At 32.6% G+C, this 22,598-nt stretch overlaps 1 long non-coding RNA gene across 1 annotated transcript; it reads right to left on the reverse strand.

The window, feature by feature from the left end:
* Positions 1-2,691: 2,691 nt before the first annotated feature.
* Positions 2,692-21,454, reverse strand: LOC139850575 (uncharacterized). Its single transcript, XR_011760075.1, has 4 exons — positions 20,734-21,454; positions 3,524-3,579; positions 3,200-3,432; positions 2,692-3,112 (listed from the first exon to the last, which is right to left on the reverse strand). It is a non-coding gene; the product is annotated as an uncharacterized lncRNA (long non-coding RNA).
* Positions 21,455-22,598: the final 1,144 nt, after the last annotated feature.

Below are 22,598 nucleotides of genomic sequence, written 5' to 3' on the forward strand. Positions count from 1 at the left end.
TATAAAATAAAGGAAATTAAATATGAAATAAAAGAATTATGCTTATTTAAACTTCCGTAATCATGATGTTTGACGTGTTGATTTTAGTTTTATGCCCATGGGTTAATTGTCCTTTGTCCTGGATTATTTAATATGTCCGTCTGGTTTTTGTCCATAACAGTCCATCAGTCATAAATATAAAATGCGAGTGTCCTCGTCAAATTATCCTTATACCCGAAGTTAAATATTCCAACTAATTGGGGATTCGAATTGTAACAAGGTTTTAATACTTTGTTTAATGAATACACCAGGTTATCGACTGCGTGTAAACCAAGGTTTTACTACTTTGTTAACAATTACACCAATTACCCTTGAATGTAATTCACCCCTGTTTCAACAAGTTTATTAACTATTAATCCATTTCCGTGTCCGGTTAAATGAACGATTATTCGTACATATAAATACCCCGCCCATCGTGTCCGATTGAGTGTATATGGTAATTTATAGGGACGCCCAATTGTAAATCTTTATATTAACATTAACAAACTATCATTTAGTTAAACAAATATAAAGCCCATTAATAGCCCATAGTCTAATTTCCACAAGTGTCGTTCTTTTGTCCAAACCCCAATTATGGTACAAAGCCCAATTACCCAATTTTAGTAATTAGCCCAACATCATGATTACTTCGTTTTAAATAAGCATAATAATAACTTAGCTACGAGACATTAATGTAAAAAGGTTGAACATAACTTACAATGATTAAAAATAGCGTAGCGTTACACGGACAGAATTTCGACTTACACCCTTACAACATTTGCTAACATACCCTTATTATTAGAATTATAATTAAAATTAAAATATAAATTATAAATATATATATATATATATATTTTACGTATGAGAAGAAGAAGAAAAAGATGATGAAAATGATCAGAATTCGGTTGGCTTTATAGGCAGTTTTTCATTTTGGGGCTCCGCGACTCGCGGCCATTTTGGCCTTCAAACTCCGCGAGTCGCGGAGTTTGTTTTTACAGCTCACCCTTTTGGAGTCTTTCTCTGCCGACGGTTTTTATTTATAAATATAATATATATATAAGTAATATAATTAATTATATATTATATTATATTTATATACATAGTTAACTTGTAATTTTTAGTCCGTTGCGTCGATCGTTAAGAGTTGACTCTGGTCCTGGTTCTGGATTTTCGAACGTCCTTGCATACAATTTAATATCTTGTACTTTGCGTTTTGAATCTTGTACTCTTGTAATTTCGAGACGTTTCTTATCAATAATTGGAACCTTTTTGATTGTCTTTTGTACTTTGGAGCTTTTTGGTCGTTTGCGTCTTCAATTCGTCGAATCTGTCTTTTGTCTTCACCTTTTATTATTTAAACGAATATCACTTGTAAATAGAACAATTGCAACTAAAAGCTTGTCTTTCTTGAGGAATAATGCTATGAAATATATGTTCGTTTTTAGCATTATCACCTTTATATACAGATTATGCGCAAAATTAAAAACTATGAACTCACCAACCTTTGTGTTGACACTTTTAAGCATGTTTATTCTCAGGTTAATAGAAGTCTTCCGCTGTTTGCTTATACGCTATACAAGCTATGTGTATGGAGTCATACATGCTTTATTCAAGAAAACTTTGCATTCATAAAATCATCACCATGTATCTTATTTTGACTGCATTGTCAACGGATGTAGTATTGTAAACTATTATATACGGTAATTGTCTATACGTGGAAATCATCAGACGTCTAAAACCTTGGATTTATATATATATATTCATTTATGGTGTGCCTTTTCAAAAGAATGCAATGTTTACAAAACATATCATATAGAGGTCAAAACCTCACTATGAAATCAATGAATGATGTATTCGTCTAAGTGGATTTGGACGGGTCATCACAGTAAATATGATGAGTAAGTCATGTAAAGGAAATATTAAGGTGATACTAATATGTCAATTTGTTAATCTGAGGAAGGATGTCATTAATGGATATGGTCTTATACCACCTACATTAAGATGTTAAAGAAAATATGAAGGTGACTATATACTTTTTGATGTCGATAACGCCTACAACGAGATGTCATAACTGACACACTTAAAGAATGTAACTTTTATTTACAACCAGTGATTCTGAAATTTTGAAGGTGATGTGGTACATTTTTATTGGTTGGTTCATATATCTGTTTGAAAATTAAAAAGTAACTTTTCTTTATTTGTTTTAAAAAATCGAAGATGCCTAGTGTATGCTTGGTTAGAAGCTTTTAAGAGCTTTGAGCTTCTAGTTTTTATGAAAACATATCTAATAAGAAGCTTTGTTTGGTTATAACAAGATTGAGGGGTGCGCGCTACACGGCTTGAATTATCGAGTGCTATCCTATAAAGATAACGATTGTCAAAGTATTATATAGTTCAAAATTTACCATTATATGTATTCATTATAAAGTTAACACACATCCGAAACTATTAAACAGTTGCAAAACTACCATAATTTACATCATAAACTATCCAGCTACTTGAAGGTTAGAAGCACATAATGTTTAAGTAAAATAGATAAAATTCAATATGAGCAAAAAAAAAATTATAACTTTATTCAATTTAAGTAATCATACAGAACACAGATTGTATGTCTGATTGATTACCAGCAGAACATAACATCATCTAAAATCAATATGTTTCCTTCTCTCTGTTGAATCTAAAATTTAGAACCTTTCACCAATACAATGTTGTTGCACATTCATAAGAGTATTCAGATTGGCTCACCACAATCAATTAACAAGAACTAACTCAGTTAGCCCTAAAACCCAACCAATAAGCATAATAAAACTCGAGAAGAAAGTTCAGAATTTGCCCTTTCATTCTCAATATATAGATTTTTTTATTGTTCTAATAGCACGCTCATTCACAGGATAAAGGCGAGTGAAACAAATTGTTTTACAATGTACCCGAGTGACACAAATTGTTTTCCAATGTACCCGAGTGACACAAATTCACTCAACATCTCTAATTACAGTAGTAAATTAATCATTTAAATGACATACCTTCCTAGATGCATAGAGGCAATAAAGCCACCATATCCAAACATGCCAAAAGCAGGCTGAGTATCATGACACTAAAAAGTTCAAAATCAGTCATAAGAATAAGGTTAAACTAAAGATGACAATTCTTACATACGTTGTACAGTTTTCATAGTATTTACCTTTAAATACGGAGGCTTTCCACATATGGCGTGTGTTTTCAATGCCCGTTGAAGAGAAGCACCCATATTACCCCTGTATAGCATAATAAGCATATCATAGCACAATAATGAAATGAATGTAAGAAACAAAAAAAGTGGATCCATAATCAAAATAAACATCTTACCATTTCTCTATGGATTCCATGCCCGGGCCTGTATTAAATATTGATATCTTATCATTGGCAACTTCAACCCTGCAAACGTTAAGACCATCAGAAACTGTACAAACCTAAACCCCAATAAACCGTAATTAAAATAGTCAAACTCGTTATATTGTCCAGGTACCTTATTAACTTCCTCTCGCTCTCATCATTCTTCCATAAGGCTTGCAACGAATTGCCCTGCAGTTGATAATATATCTAAAATTGACAACAAATCAACCTTAAACTTTACACAAGGAAACTTAATAAACACACATCATTACTCACAATTAAATCAGCCAATTGATACTCGAAATATAAATCAAAATCGCACATGATAATGCTAAAAATGAACATATATTTCATAGCATTATTCCTCAAGAAAGACAAGCTTTTAGTTGCAATTGTTCTATTTACAAGTGATATTCGTTTAAATAATAAAAGGTGAAGACAAAAGACAGATTCGACGAATTGAAGACGCAAACGACCAAAAAGCTCAAAAGTACAAAAGACAATCAAAGAGGTTCCAATTATTGATAAGAAACGTCTCGAAATTACAAGAGTACAAGATTCAAAACGCAAAGTACAAAATATAAAATTGTACGCAAGGACGTTCAAAAATCCGGAACCGGGACATGAGTCAACTCTCAACGCTCGACGCAACGGACTAAAAATTACAAGTTAACTATGTATATAAATATAATATAATATATAATTAATTATATTAATATTATATTTATAAATAAATCGTCGGCAAGAAAGACTCCAAAAGCTGGTGAGCTGTATTTACAAACTCCGCGACTCGCGGAGTTTGAAGGCCAAAAGGGCCGCGAGTCGCGGAGCCCCAATTTCTGAAACTCCCTATAAAAGCAAACGAATTCTGATCGCAAAAATCACCAAATATATCCATCCATCTATCTAAATGTATATATTTATATTTATATTTTAATTTTAATTTTAATCCTAATAATAAGGGTATGTTAGCGAATGTTGTAAGGGTGTAAGTCGAAATTCTGTCCGTGTAACGCTACGCTATTTTTAATCATTGTAAGTTATGTTCAACCTTTTTACATTAATGTCTCGTAGCTAAGTTATTATTATGCTTATTTAATCCGAAGTAATCATGATGTTGGGCTAATTACTAAAATTGGGTAATTGGGCTGTGTACCATAATTGGGGTTTGGACAAAAGAACGACACTTGTGGAAATTAGACTATGGGCTATTAATGGGTTTTATATTAACTAAACAATACCTTGTTAATTTAATATACAAACTTATAATTCGATGTATTTATATATAACCACATACGCTTGACTGGGTACGGTGGGCGGGATATCTATAAATACCAATAATTATTCATTTTACCGGACACGGAACTGGATTAATAGTTAATAGACTTGTTGAAACAGGGATGAATTACATTCAAGGGTAATTGGTGTAATTGTTAACAAAGTAGTAAAACCTTGGTTTACACGCAGTCGATAACCTGGTGTATTCATTAAACAAAGTATTAAAACCTTGTTACAATTCGAATCCCCAATTAGTTGGAATATTTGACTTCGGGAATAAGAATAATTTGACAAAGGCTTTCGTTCTTTATATTTATGACTGATGGACTATTATGGACAAATCCGTATGGACATATTAAATAATTCAGGACAAAGGACAATTAACCCATGGGCATAAAACTAAAATCAACACGTCAAACATCATGATTACGGAAGTTTAAATAAGCATAATTATTTTATTTCATATTTAATTTCCTTTATATTATATTTAATTGCACTTCTAATTATCGCATTTTTATTGTTATTGTATTTAATTGCACTTTTAATTATCGTACTTTTTAATTATCGCAAGTTTATTTTATCGCACTTTTATTATTCGCAATTTCATTATTGTTATTTACTTTACGCTTTAATTTAAGTCTTGTATTTATATTTATTATTTTACATTTGGTTTTAACTGCGACTAAAGTTTTAAAATCGACAAACCGGTCATTAAACGGTAAAACCCCCCCTTTTATAATAATAATATTACTTATATATATATTTGTATTTTTATAAAAGTAAACTAATATAGCGTTAAGCTTTGTTTAAAAAGATTCCCTGTGGAACGAACCGGACTTACTAAAAACTACACTATTGTACGATTAGGTACACTACCTATAAGTGTTGTAGCAAGGTTTAAGTATATCCATTCTCTAAATAAATAAATATCTTGTGTAAAATTGTATCGTATTTAATAGTATTTCTTGTAAAATATAAGCTATTTCGTATACCCCGCTGCAAACATCAAGTATTTTTGGCGCCGCTGCCGGGGAACTCTCTTAAACGCCGGAAGAGCAACGCTAATATAAAAAAAAAAGAAGAGATTTTTAGTTTACTTTTATTAAAATTCGTTTTTATAAAAATACATTTTAAATATTCGAAAATATAAAAAGAAAAACAAAAATTTATATATTTTTAAGAGTTTGTTAAAAGTTTTATAAGTTTCTTTATTTTTATTTTAGTTTATAAAAATATAAGTTTTATTTAAATATCTTTTATTTATATAAAAACAGAAAATTAAAAAAATAAAATAAAAATAAAAACGCGTCGAATTTTAAACAAGCTGTCAATTGAATTTCTGAACCCCGCGACTCGCGGGGTTTGCTGCATCGATTACCGCGACTCGCGGAGTAACTCTGACACTGACAGAAACCCTAACTGCAATTAATTACGGGAAATTAATTATTATTATTATTATTTAACCCTAATTATTATTATTATTATAATTAGTTTTATTTTAAGTTTTACTTTTTATTTATTTTAGTTTTTATTAATATTTAGTTAAATTAGTTTAATTAAAATATAAAATTAATAGTTTTAATAAATAAATAATATAAAAATAATATTTTTATAAAAATTGTACTTTTTACAACTTTTTGTATATTTTTATATTTTGTACCTTTTTAATCGTTTTAGCGTAATATTTGTATTTTTAGCTCATATTTAGTTTTAAACTTAGTTTTTGCCATAGTTATTTTTACTTCTAGATTTTTAGGCTTTGCCGTAGAATTCTTTAAGTGCTTTTTCTTTAGACTAAGATTTAGGTGCTTTAGAATATTGCAACGCCTTTTTAAGTTTTAGTTTCTTTTTAAGTTATTTCCATTTGGGATTTAGTTTTTCCTGTAAGCTTTAATATTTTTAGACGACTTTTACCTATGTATCAATTATCATTCCAATTAGTAATCTCAATTTGCGATTATAATTTTAAGTTAGTTGTAGTAATAAGGTTAGGTTAGTCAAGTATTTTTAAGTTTTATAAGTTTCTTTTATTTTTCCGTCACCTTTTATTTTTCAACCATTTTTCTTTTTCGACCTTTTTCCGACGAACTCTTTTTCTTTCTTATTTCTCGCTATTCTAGTTTTAGGACATAGATTTTTATTCTACTTCTTATCTAAATTTCTTAAAATTACGAAAATTTATTTTAAGTGGTTAAATTGATAGACATCAAAATTTTCTGGTTCGTAGTAATAGTTGGATTTGTACGTGGACCGGGTTATTGGAGCCAAACAGTCCTCAATTATATTGAGACCAAACAAATCCTGCCCCTCTGCTGCATCTTTTGGCTATTCGAAACGTGGGCAAAATCAGAAAAGTCTATTGATTGGATAACTTATTATAATTTTTCTTTCCTTTTAAAAACTAATAGGATATTCAGTGAATGCACCGAGCAAGACGTTCACCACCTTTTGTACGTTCACCACCTGTAACTAGATCAAGACATTTAGCAAATATTACTGCCGTTGATTTTTCTTTAGAATCGTCATCCAGTCGACCAAGTACTTCAGTTCAAATTTTCAATAATCCATTTTTTGAACCCGACCTCACAATTGAGAATCCGAGAATATTCAGGAACGATTCGTAGATCCTGAACCACTAAACTTTCCTCCGGAACCACCAATCATTCAAACAGAGATTGTTGAGGAACGAACCATTAAATCAGAATCCTCTAGTGATTCCGATTCAACAAATTCAATTATGGAGAATCTGGAACCTTTAAGTATGGAAGACCGAATGAGAGCTAAACGCACTGGCCAAGGTCACGCAATTACTCATCCAGACATTAATGCGCCAGATTATGAAATCAAAGGACAAATTCTATACATGGTGACTAATCAATGCCAATTTAGTGGTGCGCCGAAGGAAGATCCAAATGAACATCTACGTACCTTTAATAGGATCTGCACACTATTTAAAATCCGAGAAGTGGAGGATGAACAGATATATCTCATGTTATTTCCCTGGACTTTAAAGGAAGAAGCCAAAGATTGGTTGGAATCGTTACCTTAAGGGGCGATTGATACATGGGATGTTTTAGTTGACAAATTTCTTAAACAATTCTTTCCTGCATCTAAAGCCATAAGACTTCAAGCAGAAATTGTTACGTTTACACAAAAGCCAAATGAAACTCTATATGAGGCGTGGACTAGATATGGAAAGTTATTAAGAGGATGTCCGCAACATGGTTTAGACACCTGTCAAATAGTACAAATATTCTACCAAGGATGCGACATCACTACAAGGAAAGACATAGATATAGCAGCTGGTGGTTCTATTATGAAGAAAACCAAAACTGATGCTTACAAAATTATTGATAACACTGCTTCCCACTCACATGAGTGGCACCAAGAAAAAGATATCGTTAGATCATCTAAAGCAGCTAGAGCCGATTCTAGCCATGACTTAGATTCCATTTCTGCAAAGATAGATGCTGTGGAGAGATGAATGGAAAAGATGACTAAAGATATTCACTCAATACGAATTAGTTGTGAGCAGTGTGGAGGACCACATTTGACAAAAGATTGTCTCAGTATTGAATTAACAATGGAACAAAGAGAGAATATTTCATACATAAACCAAAGGCCTGGAAATAATTATCAGAATAATTATCAACCGCCAAGACCGATTTACAATCAAAACCAAAATTATAACAGAAATATTCCATACAACAACCAACAAGGTCCTAGCAATCAACAAGTATCCAATAATAATTACAATCAGCAAAGGCCTAATTTTCAAAACAAACCACCACAACAAACCGATGATAAAAAGCCGAATTTAGAAGATATGATGACGAAGCTAGTTGAAACTCAAACGCAGATTTTCACATCTCAGAAACAAACTAATGAACAAAATGCTCAAGCATTTAGAAATCAACAAGCTTCTATTCAAAATCTGGAACAAGAAGTAAGTAACCTAGCAAGGTTAATAGGTGAAAGAAAATCGGGAAGTCTACCTAGTGATACAAATGCTAACCCCCGGAATGAAACAGCTAAAGCCATTACCACAAGAAGTGGTACAACACTTAAACTACCTGAAATACCTGTAACTTCTGATGAAGCTATTCCTACTCCACAAGAACCACAACCTGATCAAGATAAGGAAAAAGAACCGGTAGTTGAAAAGGTTAATGAAGATAACACAGTTAAGGATAAACCTTATGTTAAACCATACCAACCACCACTTCCTTACCCGAGTAAAATGAAGAAAGAGAAACTTGAAGCCGAGCAATCCAAATTCTTAAATATGTTTAAACAGATAAATGTAAATCTTCCTTTCATTGATGTGATTTCAGGAATGCCTAGATATGCTAAATTCTTGAAAGATCTAATCTCAAATAGAAAGAAAATGGAAGAACTCTCGGCTGTTACTATGAATGCTAATTGTTCAGCAGTGCTGTTGAATAAGATACCAGAAAAACTATCTGATCCAGGAAGTTTCACAATTCCATGTTTTCTGGGTAGTCTTAGTTCAATAGAAGCATTGGCAGACTTAGGTGCTAGTATAAATCTAATGCCGTATTCACTATACGCTAAACTAGACCTTGGAGAATTGAAACCAACCAAAATAAGCATACAACTAGCCGATAGATCAATAAAATATCCCAGAGGGATAATGGAGAACATGCTAGTTAAAGTTGGTACTTTAGTATTTCCAGTAGATTTTGTTGTTTTGGACATGGAAGAAGATTCTCAAGTTCCTCTCATATTAGGAAGACCATTCTTAAACACGGCTAAAGCAATGATAGACGTGTTCGGTAAGAAATTGACCCTAAGTATAGAGGATGAGAGTGTTACCTTTTCAGTTGATAAAGCAATGCAACAACCACAATCTGCAGATGATACATGTTATTATATTCAAACTATAGATGCACATGCAGAATTATTAGAAGAATTTCCAGAATTACAAGGAACAGGAGAATGTTCTTTAGGAGAAGGTAATGAACCAATTGATGAAGCTGAGATGTTAGCTACACTTATAGCTAATGGATATGAACCAACAACAGAAGAAATTCAAATGCTAAAAGAAGAAGACAGATATCGATACAAATCATCGATAGAAGAACCTCTGAAATTAGAGTTAAAGCCACTTCCAAACCATTTGGAATACACTTATTTACATGGTGAATCTGAATTACCTGTAATAATATCGTCTTCTCTTACTGAAAATGAGAAATCACAACTCATTTCTGTGTTGAAAGCTCATAAACCAGCCATTGCATGGAAGATTCATGATATTAAAGGAAAAAGTCCTTCGTATTGCACACATAAAATCCTTATGGAAGAAGGTCATAAAACGTATGTGCAACACCAACGAAGACTAAATCCTAATATGCAAGATGTAGTTAAGAAAGAGATTATTAAACTGCTAGACGCAGGTCTAATTTATCCAATCTCTGATAGTCCATGGGTAAGCCCAGTTCAATGCGTGCCTAAGAAGGGTGGCATGACTGTCATTACAAATGAGAAAAATGAGCTTATTCCTACTAGGACTGTAACAGGATGGCGTGTATGTATTGATTATAGAAAATTAAATGACGCCATCAGAAAAGATCACTTTCCCTTATCTTTCATAGATCAAATGTTGGAAAGATTAGCCGGAAATAGTTACTATTGTTTTCTAGATGGATTTTCCGGATATTTTCAAATTCCAATAGCACCCGAAGATCAAGAGAAAACCACATTCACGTGCCCTTATGGTACTTTTGCTTACAAACGCATGCCATTTGGACTTTGCAACGCCCCTGCAACCTTTCAAAGGTGTATGATGGCGATTTTTCATGACATGATAGAAGAATGCATGGAAGTTTTCATGGATGACTTTTCAGTCTTCGGTGATACATTTGAATCATGTCTAGCTAATCTTGAACGAATGCTTATTAGATGCGAACAATCAAATCTAGTTCTTAATTGGGAGAAATGCCATTTTATGGTTAAAGAAGGCATCGTTCTTGGTCATAAAATTTCAAAAGAAGGAATTGAAGTGGATAGAGCTAAAGTAGATGTAATTGCTAAACTTCCACATCCCACCAATGTTAGAGGAGTTAGGAGTTTTCTAGGGCATGCCGGTTTTTACCGACGTTTCATAAAAGATTTTTCTAAAATTGCCACTCCTATGAATAAAATCCTAGAAAAGGATGCTCCATTCATCTTTTCAGATGAGTGTATCAAATCTTTCAATATTCTTAAAGAAAAACTCACTAATGCGCCGATCATGATAACACCAAATTGGAATCTACCATTTGAATTAATGTGCGATGCAAGTGATTTTGCAATGGGAGCCGTTTTAGGACAAAGGATTGAAAAACGATTTCAACCTATATATTATGCTAGTAAGACGTTACAAGGAGCATAAACGAACTATACAACTACTGAAAAAGAACTCCTTGCTATTGTCTTTGCTTTTGACAAATTTCGATCATATCTCGTTCTAGCAAAAACGGTGGTCTATACCGACCATTCTGCTCTTAGATACCTATTTTCAAAACAAGATGCTAAACCAAGATTAATCCGTTGGATCTTACTCTTACAAGAATTTGATATTGAAATCCGAGTTAAAAGAGGAGCAGAAAATCTCGCCGCTGATCATCTTTCTCTTCTTGAAAATCCCGAATTAGAAGTTCTAAATGAATCGGCCATACAAGACAACTTTCCTGATGAATATCTATTGAAGATAGATTATAATGAAATCCCATGGTTTGCAGACTATGCAAACTACTTAGTATGTAGATTCCTTGAAAAAGGATTATCGTACCAAAGACGAAAGAAATTCTTCAGAGATATAAAACACTATTTTTGGGAAGATCCACATCTGTTTAAAAGTTGTCCAGATGGAATAATACGCTGATGTGTATTTGGAGATGAAGCTAGTAAAATTTTAAACCATTGTCACACAGGACCAACAGGAGGGCATTATGGGGCTCAACTAACAGCAAGAAAAGTTTATGATGCTGGATTCTATTGGCCTACAATTTACAAAGACGCACACCTTCTTTGCAAATCCTGTGATGCTTGTCAAAGGGCCGGAAAAATAAGTCAACGTGATGAAATGCCACAAAATGTCATCCAAGTATGTGAAGTATTTGACATTTGGGGTATTGACTTTATGGGTCCATTTCCAAAATTCCATAATAATCTATATATACTCGTAGCCATTGATTATGTATCTAAATGGGTGGAAGCACAAGCTCTCCCAACTAACGATGCACGAGTTGTAGTCAACTTTTTAAAACATCTTTTTGCAAGGTTTGGAACACCAAAAGCTTTAATAAGTGATCGGGGTACTCATTTCTGTAATAATCAACTTGAGAAAGTTCTTAAAAGATATGGAGTAACTCATAAAATCTCCACCGCATATCATCCACAAACAAGTGGACAAGTTGAAAATACCAACCGAGCTTTAAAACGTATTCTAGAGAAAACCGTAGGATCAAATCCGAAGGAATGGTCCGTTAAATTGGAGGATGCACTCTGGGCTTTTAGAACAGCCTACAAAACTCCAATTGGAACCACACCTTTTAGACTTGTTTATGGAAAAGCATGTCATCTTCCAGTAGAAATTGAACACAAAGCATTTTGGGCTTTGAAGACATGTAATCTTGATTTACATGAAGCTGGACGTCTACGGTTAAGTCAACTAAACGAATTAGAAGAATTAAGACATGAAGCATACGATAATTCGTTAATCTATAAGGAAAGAACAAAGAAATGGCATGATAAAAGAATCAGAAGTTCAAAAGAATTTAAAGAAGGAGACAGAGTTCTTCTTTTCAATTCACGATTCAAGCTATTTCCTGGAAAATTAAAATCAAGATGGTCTGGACCATTCATAGTTAAAAGAGTTTTCCCATACGGAACGATAGAATTAATAAATTCAAATGGGATTGAATTTAAAGTTAATGGTCACAGAGTTAAACATTACATACATGGTCCGATGGAAGTTGACAATGAAGTTAATCACAATTTCGATACCACAGCTAACTAAGTGTGGGGAGAATCAAGTCTTTAAAGGATAATATGTATTTCTGTTAGAGTTAGATTGTCTGTTTTCGTGTAGTTCTCTAAAATGGAACCCGAATGGTCTTTCCCTAGCAGACCCTAAAGAACTAGTCTTCTCCCCCCATTCTGAAATTTTAATTTTTTTAGGTTTTTACAAAATGAAGACTGCCTGTGAACTAAACCATGGTCTAATGCTACACGCTTTGATCACTAAACGTAATAATGACACACTACCGAGTGAAATAGTATCAGTAATCAGAGAAAGAATGGACGGAGTTAGAAAAGAATCCAGATGCGAAGATAATAAGTTACAATTTGGTAAAGGAAAATCAAAATCCGCAGCGAAAAGAAGAGCACGACACCTAGAAAGATGTCACAAATGCGGAAAATGGTCACATGGAGGTAAATGTTCAAATAATCAAACCTATTCAAACACCGAATTTGTTACTTTATGCAGAGACGGACCGTTCATATGTTTAGAAGAAAAGACACTGAATGCTCGAGGTTACGCCTATGTAGCTATGAAAAACCAATTAAACCGACTATCTTATGAATGGGATAGATCATATAACTAAGAATACTATCTCACAGGTAAGTCTGTACAGTCTTTATTTTTATTTTTATTTTTAACCTTTTGATAATAAACGCTAATTTGTTCGCTATAAAGTATTAAATTGGTATTAAATAAAATTAGGTTTGGCGACCGAAATTATTGATATCATTCAAAAATTTATTACATCACTGTGAAATTTAATGTTTATTCTTAAGGTATAAATATCTTCAATCAATCAACCCAAAATATTTCAAAAATTCGTCATGAGTTAAATTAGGTCTTGGAACCGAAATTACTTTACCGAAAAGAGGAGTGTATATTTTTGATAATATTTGATTGATTAAAGTGGGATAAAAAGCCAAAAAAAATTTTAATTTTATTTTTACCATATTTTTAAAATTAATATATAAATCTTAAATTAATATTGTAAACTTTGTAAAAACAATATATTTAAAATTATAAATATTTGAAAAATTAATATAAGTTTGGTGTGAATTTATAATATGAATTTTTAAATTAAGTTTGGTATAAATTTTTTTATTTTTAAAATATGAATTTTTAATTTTATGCATTTTAAATTTTAAGTTTGGTGTGAATTTTTAATATTAATTTTGAATTTTATATTTAAGTTGTGTGAATTTAAAAACAAAAATTTACTTTATCTCATTAAGTTAAAAATATGATTTTTAAAATTCGTCGTAAGTTGAAAACTAGGTCTTTGAACCGAAATTGCTTTACCCAAGGGAGGGACGAGAACTTTTATTATCATTATTTTTAATCTTATTGAATTAAAGTATGCCAAAAACATTAAAAAACCCGAAAATCTTAGCTTTTAAAACAATCGCTACAAAAAGACAAATTTTAAAATTTTGTCGAAGGACGGACTAGGACATCGATCCGAAACGACCTCGTCCTAAATAACAAGGGAAACAAAATTTTAAAATTAATTACTTAATTGTTTTAATTAATATAAGATGTTATAAAAAAAAAAAAAAAAAACTCCGCGACTCGCGGAGTTTGAAGGGGAAATCTCCGCGAGTCGCGGGAGGACCGAAATACAGAAAAAAAATAAAACGCAAAGAACAGCTCAGTCCAACCCACAACACAAAACACAGCAAAAAGACTGCGCGAAAAAACCCCAAAAACACCCCCAAAATCACAATTTTTAACCGTTAATCATCAAATCTTTTACTAAAATCATGTTGAGAAGGATGCTATCAAGGAATTACTCAAGAAAAACGGTAAATTTCTACACCTAAACACCATTTAATCCGAAAATTAGTGTTCTTGAGCAATTTTTTCCCCAATTTGATTTTGATGCTTTTTAGTGTAATTAGGCTTAAATTGTTTATGTATTATGTTTGTATAACCTAGATTGATGCTATTTAACATGATTAGAAGTCTTAAACTTCAAATTTTGAGTAATCTAGGGTTTGTGTTCTTGAGCAAATTTGGGGCTTTTTGATATAAACAGGTTATGGCTGATTTTTGTCATGAATTGTTGCTAAATTAAGTAGTGTAACATGTTTAGGTAGTTAAATGATCCAAACTTTGAGCCTAAACATGATTTTGAGAATTAAAGTGGACTTTTTCAAGTCTAAAAATTCATGAACTTGATTTTTGAAAGATAATGCCATTTGAGACTTGTTTAATTGCTAGTAATGATTATTTTGACATGTTATTTGAGTTGAATGCTTATGAACTTGGCGAACATTTTCGTATATGCTTATTTGAAAAAGTGTAGATTTGATAAAAATATGAAAATGAGCTTAAGTTGATATAAATTGATCATGTCATTGTAATTATTTTGATTGATGATTTTGCTGACACTAATGCATATTTGGATGCACAAAAATTGTGTTTGATGTGTTTTGCAGACTGAAAGGGGTGAATCTTCATCCCAAGCTCGCAATGCTCCTGCTGAGAATGCGGAACAATAGGAGGTGGATAACTACTACAAGCAAGATATACCTCATCCAGTCATGACCTTTTCTGATATGCACTTGGAAGATTTGCACCCGAACCTGAGATTTGACAGACTTTGGATAGATTATCCAAAATACCAAAGGGGTTTGCATACTCTTCATTCTAAAGTTGTTGAGGTACCCAGGGTCATAGAATTGGGACCCTTAGAAGCTGTAGAATTGGCCGGGCCAATTAGGGAATTACTTGTACAGAGGTATGGTAATTCTACTTTTAATGACTGGTTACGTTTATTCACCATGCGTAGACCTGTATATAAAGTATGGTGTGAAGAATTGTTGTGTAGTATAGAATTAAATGATCGGGTAGCTAGTTTAACCGATCGATCTTTTATTAGATTTTTGTTAGGAGGTTCGATGCGCCACATGTCTTTACTAGACATGGCTCAGGCTTTACGTATATATACGCCTGAGGAGTTAGCATCTGCCGATTGTAGAGGGTTGATACTAAATGGTAGAAAGATAGATGAAAATTTTGATACACACGGTGTATGGAGTCAAATGACAAGCCATCACTGATTCAAAGGGGGAAATTACTCTTATTTGGATATAGATAGAGCTGAATTAAGAGTGATTCATAGGTTTTTAGCTAATTCGATTACACAAAGAGGTAAGAACAAGGAAAAGGTAAATGAACAGGATTTGTTTTACCATATGTGTATTCGAGACCCACAAAGCGCTGTAAGTATACCGTATTGTGTGGGTTATTATTTATCAGCTATGGTTAGGGGGATGAGACCGTATAGCATAATAGGAGGTGGTATTTTTATTACTTTGATTGCTGAATATCTCGGTGTGGATATAAGTCAGGGGGGATTATTAGTCGAAGAACCAGAACCCCGCGATACTATAGGTTTAAATGTATACCATGGTGCGAAAGTTTTGAAGAGGCGAAATAACGCCGCAGTCCAATACCATGGTAGACATCCACAGGTTGAGAGAAACCAACAGCAAGGTAATGTAGGAGGGGGAAATGAAATGCAAGAAATGCAAAGGTTTATAGCTTCACAGGAGTACGAAAATGCTAGACAGAGAGCATTTGAAGATTGGCAAGTTCATCAAAACCAAATCATAGCTCATTGCCTACATATAGGTAGAAACTATATTCCTACACCAAAACCCATATTCCCTCCCTGGTCTATAGAGATGCAACCACTGTATCCTACGTATAACCCTGCCGAAGCATTCTATAGCACCTATAGTTATGCTTGGAACCCCTATTGGTACCAGTATCATCCCTAGTCTACTTAGTTTTATTTATTTTGTAATTTGTAATATTGATACGTTTAATACTTATGTTAATATTGTAATAGTTTTTATAATTTTCTAACTTTTATTCTTAGATTTTAATAATTTTTGAATGTGGGGTAATATACCAAACTTCAAAAATATGTATATATGTTTGCAGTTTATCTTATGTACACAACAGGGTAAAACAACGCATTTTCAAAGACTGGCATTAAGTTCAGCAAAAAGCAACTAATTTTGACGACAAGATGCAAAATATATGTGAAATAACAACAAGACGGAATGAACAAATGATGTGCACCATTTATCATTCAGCAAACAAACGCCAATATGTTTGGAAACTTTAGTAAAATTTAATCAATTTCACACAAATCACCCTCAATAATTTAAATTGTTACTGATTTCTTGCAAATGAGGGCATTGCAAGATCTTAAGTGTTGGAAGGGGTTAAATTCTTTCGGATTTTAAAATTTTTTACTTTATACACTTGGTTACCATTAAAAATACTAGTAAAGCAGTAGTTGTATTAGAATCTAGTGCTCTCTGATAATAAAGAACAGCCCTAGTCTTATATACTGACTACCCAATTCTAGTAAAAATTTTAAAAATTTTCAATTAAATGAACTCAAAATCATGTTTATACATATTTATGAACAATAAAACTAGGTTTTAACACCGAAATTATTGTTACCTCAAAAAGAACATAAATTGAGAAACAAACCAAAATATTAAAATTCATTTAAAATGGAATAGAGGACGATAAAAAGGAAAATAAAAGCCAAGTGTGGGAAAATTTACCAAGTTATCTTAAACATATGTCACATATATCTGTAACAAATAACTGAAAATACTTTTGCTTTGGACTAAACTAAATTGTTTTACCCGATGAAAGAAAAGAAGAGATGGATCTACACGATGAATCAATTCCATCATTAAAAGGAAGTAAAGTCTTCCGAAAAAGACACGCGCTTCTTGATTTAGGTCAAAAAGTTGTCGTCCAGACCAGCTGTAGGTTGACGAAAAATCTAGAAAAGTCATCACTAAAATCAGCAGGAAATCCACGGACCTCAGCATTAAACTGGGTCGCCAAGTGGTCAGATTTATCCTAACCATGAGAAGGATTTATCTCGTAAAATGGGAGGCACCATGCAAATTAGCTGGATAAGACTAATAAATCAGATCCCCAGAAAGGATAATCTCCTTAAAAGATCAAAAATCAGCTTTTAAGCCTGATATTACTCAATCCTTGAGATTGACCTTAAAGATTGAGAATTACAAACTCATGGAATTCAATGATATCTAAATTCGAGCTTGAACGAGAAAATATTTTGATCAAAATTACAAACCGATTTGTTTTCTGAAAACCCTATTTTCAATGCGTTCATTACCATTGAACGTAAAATCCTAGGAATTCACCTGGAATTCATTAGGTCACCTGAACCAAATCGGGTGTCAACCGTAAGAACGGTGGTTGCATTGCATGGTCAAAGACAGGACCTTGTGCCAGACCGAAAAATTATAAGGGTGAGCTTTACTATTGCTCCTACCAAGGATAGTAATTGCGTCCGACACGTTATAGACCATAATCAAAAGCAAGTCACGGGACATTGCCTTAATAGTTGCTTGTTCAACACTTTCCTTTACAACCGGACGGTAGTTTACCGAAAGGTAATATACGGGACAAGTAAACTGGACGTGTTGCTTTCCAAATACAAGGTTAGCAAGTGGGTGACACAAAACCATAAGTTTTGAGCTAAAATTTTCAAATCTGAAACCCACCAAACCCACAAAAATATTTTGCAAACACCGGTGAAGGGTTATTCCGGAAAACTTATCTAGGGTAACAACTAGATTTAATTTTCAAAAGATCAAATGTTTTCATAAAGATCCAATTTCCTTAATGGATCTAAATTTTTATAGTCATGTGGGACTGTAAACCATATCGTTACTACCATTGTTTATACTGCCGTATAGAAATCACTGATGTACAAAGTGTGAAGAATAAAGAAGTGATTCTAGTATTTCAAGACGATATTGCTTGAGGACAAGCAACGCTCAAGTGTGGGAATATTTGATAATGCTAAAAACGAACATATATTTCATAGCATTATTCCTCAAGAAAGACAAGCTTTTAGTTGCAATTGTTCTATTTACAAGTGATATTCGTTTAAATAATAAAAGGTGAAGACAAAAGACAGATTCGACGAATTGAAGACGCAAACGACCAAAAAGCTCAAAAGTACAAAAGACAATCAAAGAGGTTCCAATTATTGATAAGAAACGTCTCGAAATTACAAGAGTACAAGATTCAAAACGCAAAGTACAAAATATAAAATTGTACGCAAGGACGTTCAAAAATCCGGAACCGGGACATGAGTCAACTCTCAACGCTCGACGCAACGGACTAAAAATTAGAAGTTAACTATGTATATAAATATAATATAATATATAATTAATTATATTAATATTATATTTATAAATAAATCGTCGGCAAGAAAGACTCCAAAAGCTGGTGAGCTGTATTTACAAACTCCGCGACTCGCGGAGTTTGAAGGCCAAAAGGGCCGCGAGTCGCGGAGCCCCAATTTCTGAAACTCCCTATAAAAGCAAACGAATTCTGATCGCAAAAATCACCAAATATATCCATCCATCTATCTAAACGTATATATTTATATTTATATTTATATTTTAATTTTAATTTTAATTTTAATTTTAATCCTAATAATAAGGGTATGTTAGCGAATGTTGTAAGGGTGTAAGTCGAAATTCTGTCCGTGTAATGCTATGCTATTTTTAATCATTGTAAGTTATGTTCAACCTTTTTACATTAATGTCTCGTAGCTAAGTTATTATTATGCTTATTTAATCCGAAGTAATCATGATGTTGGGCTAATTACTAAAATTGGGTAATTGGGCTTTGTACCATAATTGGGGTTTGGACAAAAGAACGACACTTGTGGAAATTAGACTATGGGCTATTAATGGGTTTTATATTAACTAAACAATACCTTGTTAATTTAATATACAAACTTATAATTCGACGTGTTTATATATAACCACATACGCTTGACTGGGTACGGTGGGCGGGATATCTATAAATACCAATAATTATTCATTTTACCGGACACGGAACTGGATTAATAGTTAATAGACTTGTTGAAACAGGGGTGAATTACATTCAAGGGTAATTGGTGTAATTGTTAACAAAGTAGTAAAACCTTGGTTTACACGCAGTCGATAACCTGGTGTATTCATTAAACAAAGTATTAAAACCTAGTTACAATTCGAATCCCCAATTAGTTGGAATATTTGACTTCGGGAATAAGAATAATTTGACGAAGGCTTTCGCTCTTTATATTTATGACTGATGGACTATTATGGACAAATCCGTATGGACATATTAAATAATCCAGGACAAAGGACAATTAACCCATGGGCATAAAACTAAAATCAACACGTCAAACATCATGATTACGGAAGTTTAAATAAGCATAATTCTTTTATTTCATATTTAATTTCCTTTATATTATATTTAATTGCACTTCTAATTATCGCATTTTTATTGTTATTGTATTTAATTGCACTTTTAATTATCGTACTTTTTAATTATCGCAAGTTTATTTTATCGCACTTTTATTATTCACAATTTCATTATTGTTATTTACTTTACGCTTTAATTTAAGTCTTGTATTTATATTTATTATTTTACATTTGGTTTTAACTGTGACTAAAGTTTTAAAATCGACAAACCGGTCATTAAACGGTAAAAACCCCCCTTTTATAATAATAATATTACTTATATATATATTTGTATTTTTATAAAAGTAAACTAATATAGCGTTAAGCTTTGTTAAAAAGATTCCCTGTGGAACGAACCGGACTTACTAAAAACTACACTACTGTACGATTAGGTACACTGCCTATAAGTGTTGTAGCAAGGTTTAAGTATATCCATTCTCTAAATAAATAAATATCTTGTGTAAAATTGTATCGTATTTAATAGTATTTCTTGTAAAATATAAGCTATTTCATATACCCCGCTGCAAACATCAGCACACGTAAAAGATAAAATTAAAAAAAAAACATTAAATAAGAAAAAACCTAAACAGAACTAATGAGTTTTGAAAGCGTCTCCAATTGATACTATTCCAACAATCATCGTTAGTATTAGTAAAATTACGGTAAATAAATGAATAGACCTGAATGAAATAAATCAAAATATGAATTTATAATAATCAAAATTACCTTTGTCAGATTTCATCGATTCTATGAGATTATGTTCGTGAACAGGCTCAAATTAGATGCCAATAAGTTTTCCAAACCTAATCGTTTCACGGAGTTCTTTTATTTCCCTCGACGGCGATTCAACCTAAAGTTTTCACAAAGTTAATAGATGCAAAGAGAACCCTGGAACCCAAAACGGATGAAGAAGGAAAGCTGCAACAAATAAGATTGTTTGGAGAAGAAATTGAGGATATAGGGTTAGGAGGAAGAAAATATATAAATTAATTTTTTTTCTTCCATTAATTAAGATTTAGACTAATGTGAAGAAAATATACAATTAATGAAGAAATAACTTGTTGAGGTATGAAAGTAAACAACACAATACAAAATTAAACAAATAGATGTGAACTATACCTTCACGAATAGTAGGGGTAGCCTGATGAGAGCTTAACAGATGGTAGCTAATATACACATTACAGTACATTGTAAATGAAAAGTAGAAGAAATAATACAACAATTGAACTAAACAGTACTGCACATCCGCTCGAGGCTGAATCGCAGACGTACAGGTCATTATCTCTACAATACCAAAACATCCACACATTACACCATTTCTCCCAAATATTGAAAAATCAAAAAATTGAAAAATTTGAAAAGGCTAATTAACTTACTTCTTATGTGTCTTTCTTTGAGTGGGCACTCAACATGATTAGTAGCCTTAAAAATTGCAACCTCAACATCCTTAAATCACACAACAACAATAACGATAAAACCCTAATTGTGTAAAATTAGAAATACAGTCAAAATAAGATGAAATTAAGAGAGATTTAAAGACCTTGAAGTCACTATTGACATGTGCTAAACCGACAGTGGTTTAGTACCCATGGTTTCAGTTTGTATGTATGAATCAAAATCAAATCAAAAACTGTATGGATATGTATATGTAACATCCTCAGATCTGTCCTAGACGTAAGATGACTATTTTGCCCTTAGGCATAATTGTGTGGTTAATTATGCTTTTATTTTAATTAAATGTTTGGTGTTATTTTATTATTTGGTTAAGACCAGTTTGTGACAAGGGTCACAGAACAGGTTCGTTTATTTAATTTGGACTCCGTTAGGGCAGTCAAATTAAGTACGAAAGTTATCAGATAACTGGTAAATACCCGTGTGTGATGGGGTATTGTATTTAGCTTAAATATATAAGCTTGTGACCAGCTCCTTCTCTCATTTTTTGGAAAATTCTCAAACACCCCGTACACTCTTAATCTCATTCCATCAAACCAAAGATTTCTAATTTGTGTTCTAGAGCTCAAATCATTCATATCATCTTGTTCTTTACAATTTACAGAGTCTATTGAGGTAAGAATCATATAGTTTCGAGGTCTAATCTTTAAAAAAAATGATGATTTTGTGTTAACTTTGTCAAAAGAGCAATTTTGAGTCAAAATGGTTGATTTTGATGTTGTTTGTGTCAAAATCTTGTCGGTTTATGCTTATTGATGTTAAGTGTAACTGATTTGGTCAGTTTAGAGGTAAAAAACGAGCTCTAGAGCACCAATTGGTGATTTTAGGTCAAAACCCATCAGTTTTCTGCTGCTGATGCTCGATGAACAGAACCGTACGGTTGCAGCTTGCAACTGCACGGGTACACAGTGCAACTGTACGGGTGCATGTGCAACCGTACGGATGCAGTGGTGTTGGTGCAACCGGGCAGAAAGTGTGAAACCGTACGAATGCACTATGCAACCCTACGGATGGACTTGCAACCGTACGGATGCATGTGCAATCGTACGGATGTAGATCAGTGATGCAGTATTGTGTAATTTAGTTGTTTTCTATCCGTTATGCTGTCCGCGTGACTTATGATGATCAGGATGTAAATT

The sequence above is a fragment of the Rutidosis leptorrhynchoides genome, chromosome 5, assembly GCF_046630445.1.
Source record: "Rutidosis leptorrhynchoides isolate AG116_Rl617_1_P2 chromosome 5, CSIRO_AGI_Rlap_v1, whole genome shotgun sequence".
Lineage (NCBI taxonomy): Eukaryota > Viridiplantae > Streptophyta > Magnoliopsida > Asterales > Asteraceae > Rutidosis > Rutidosis leptorrhynchoides.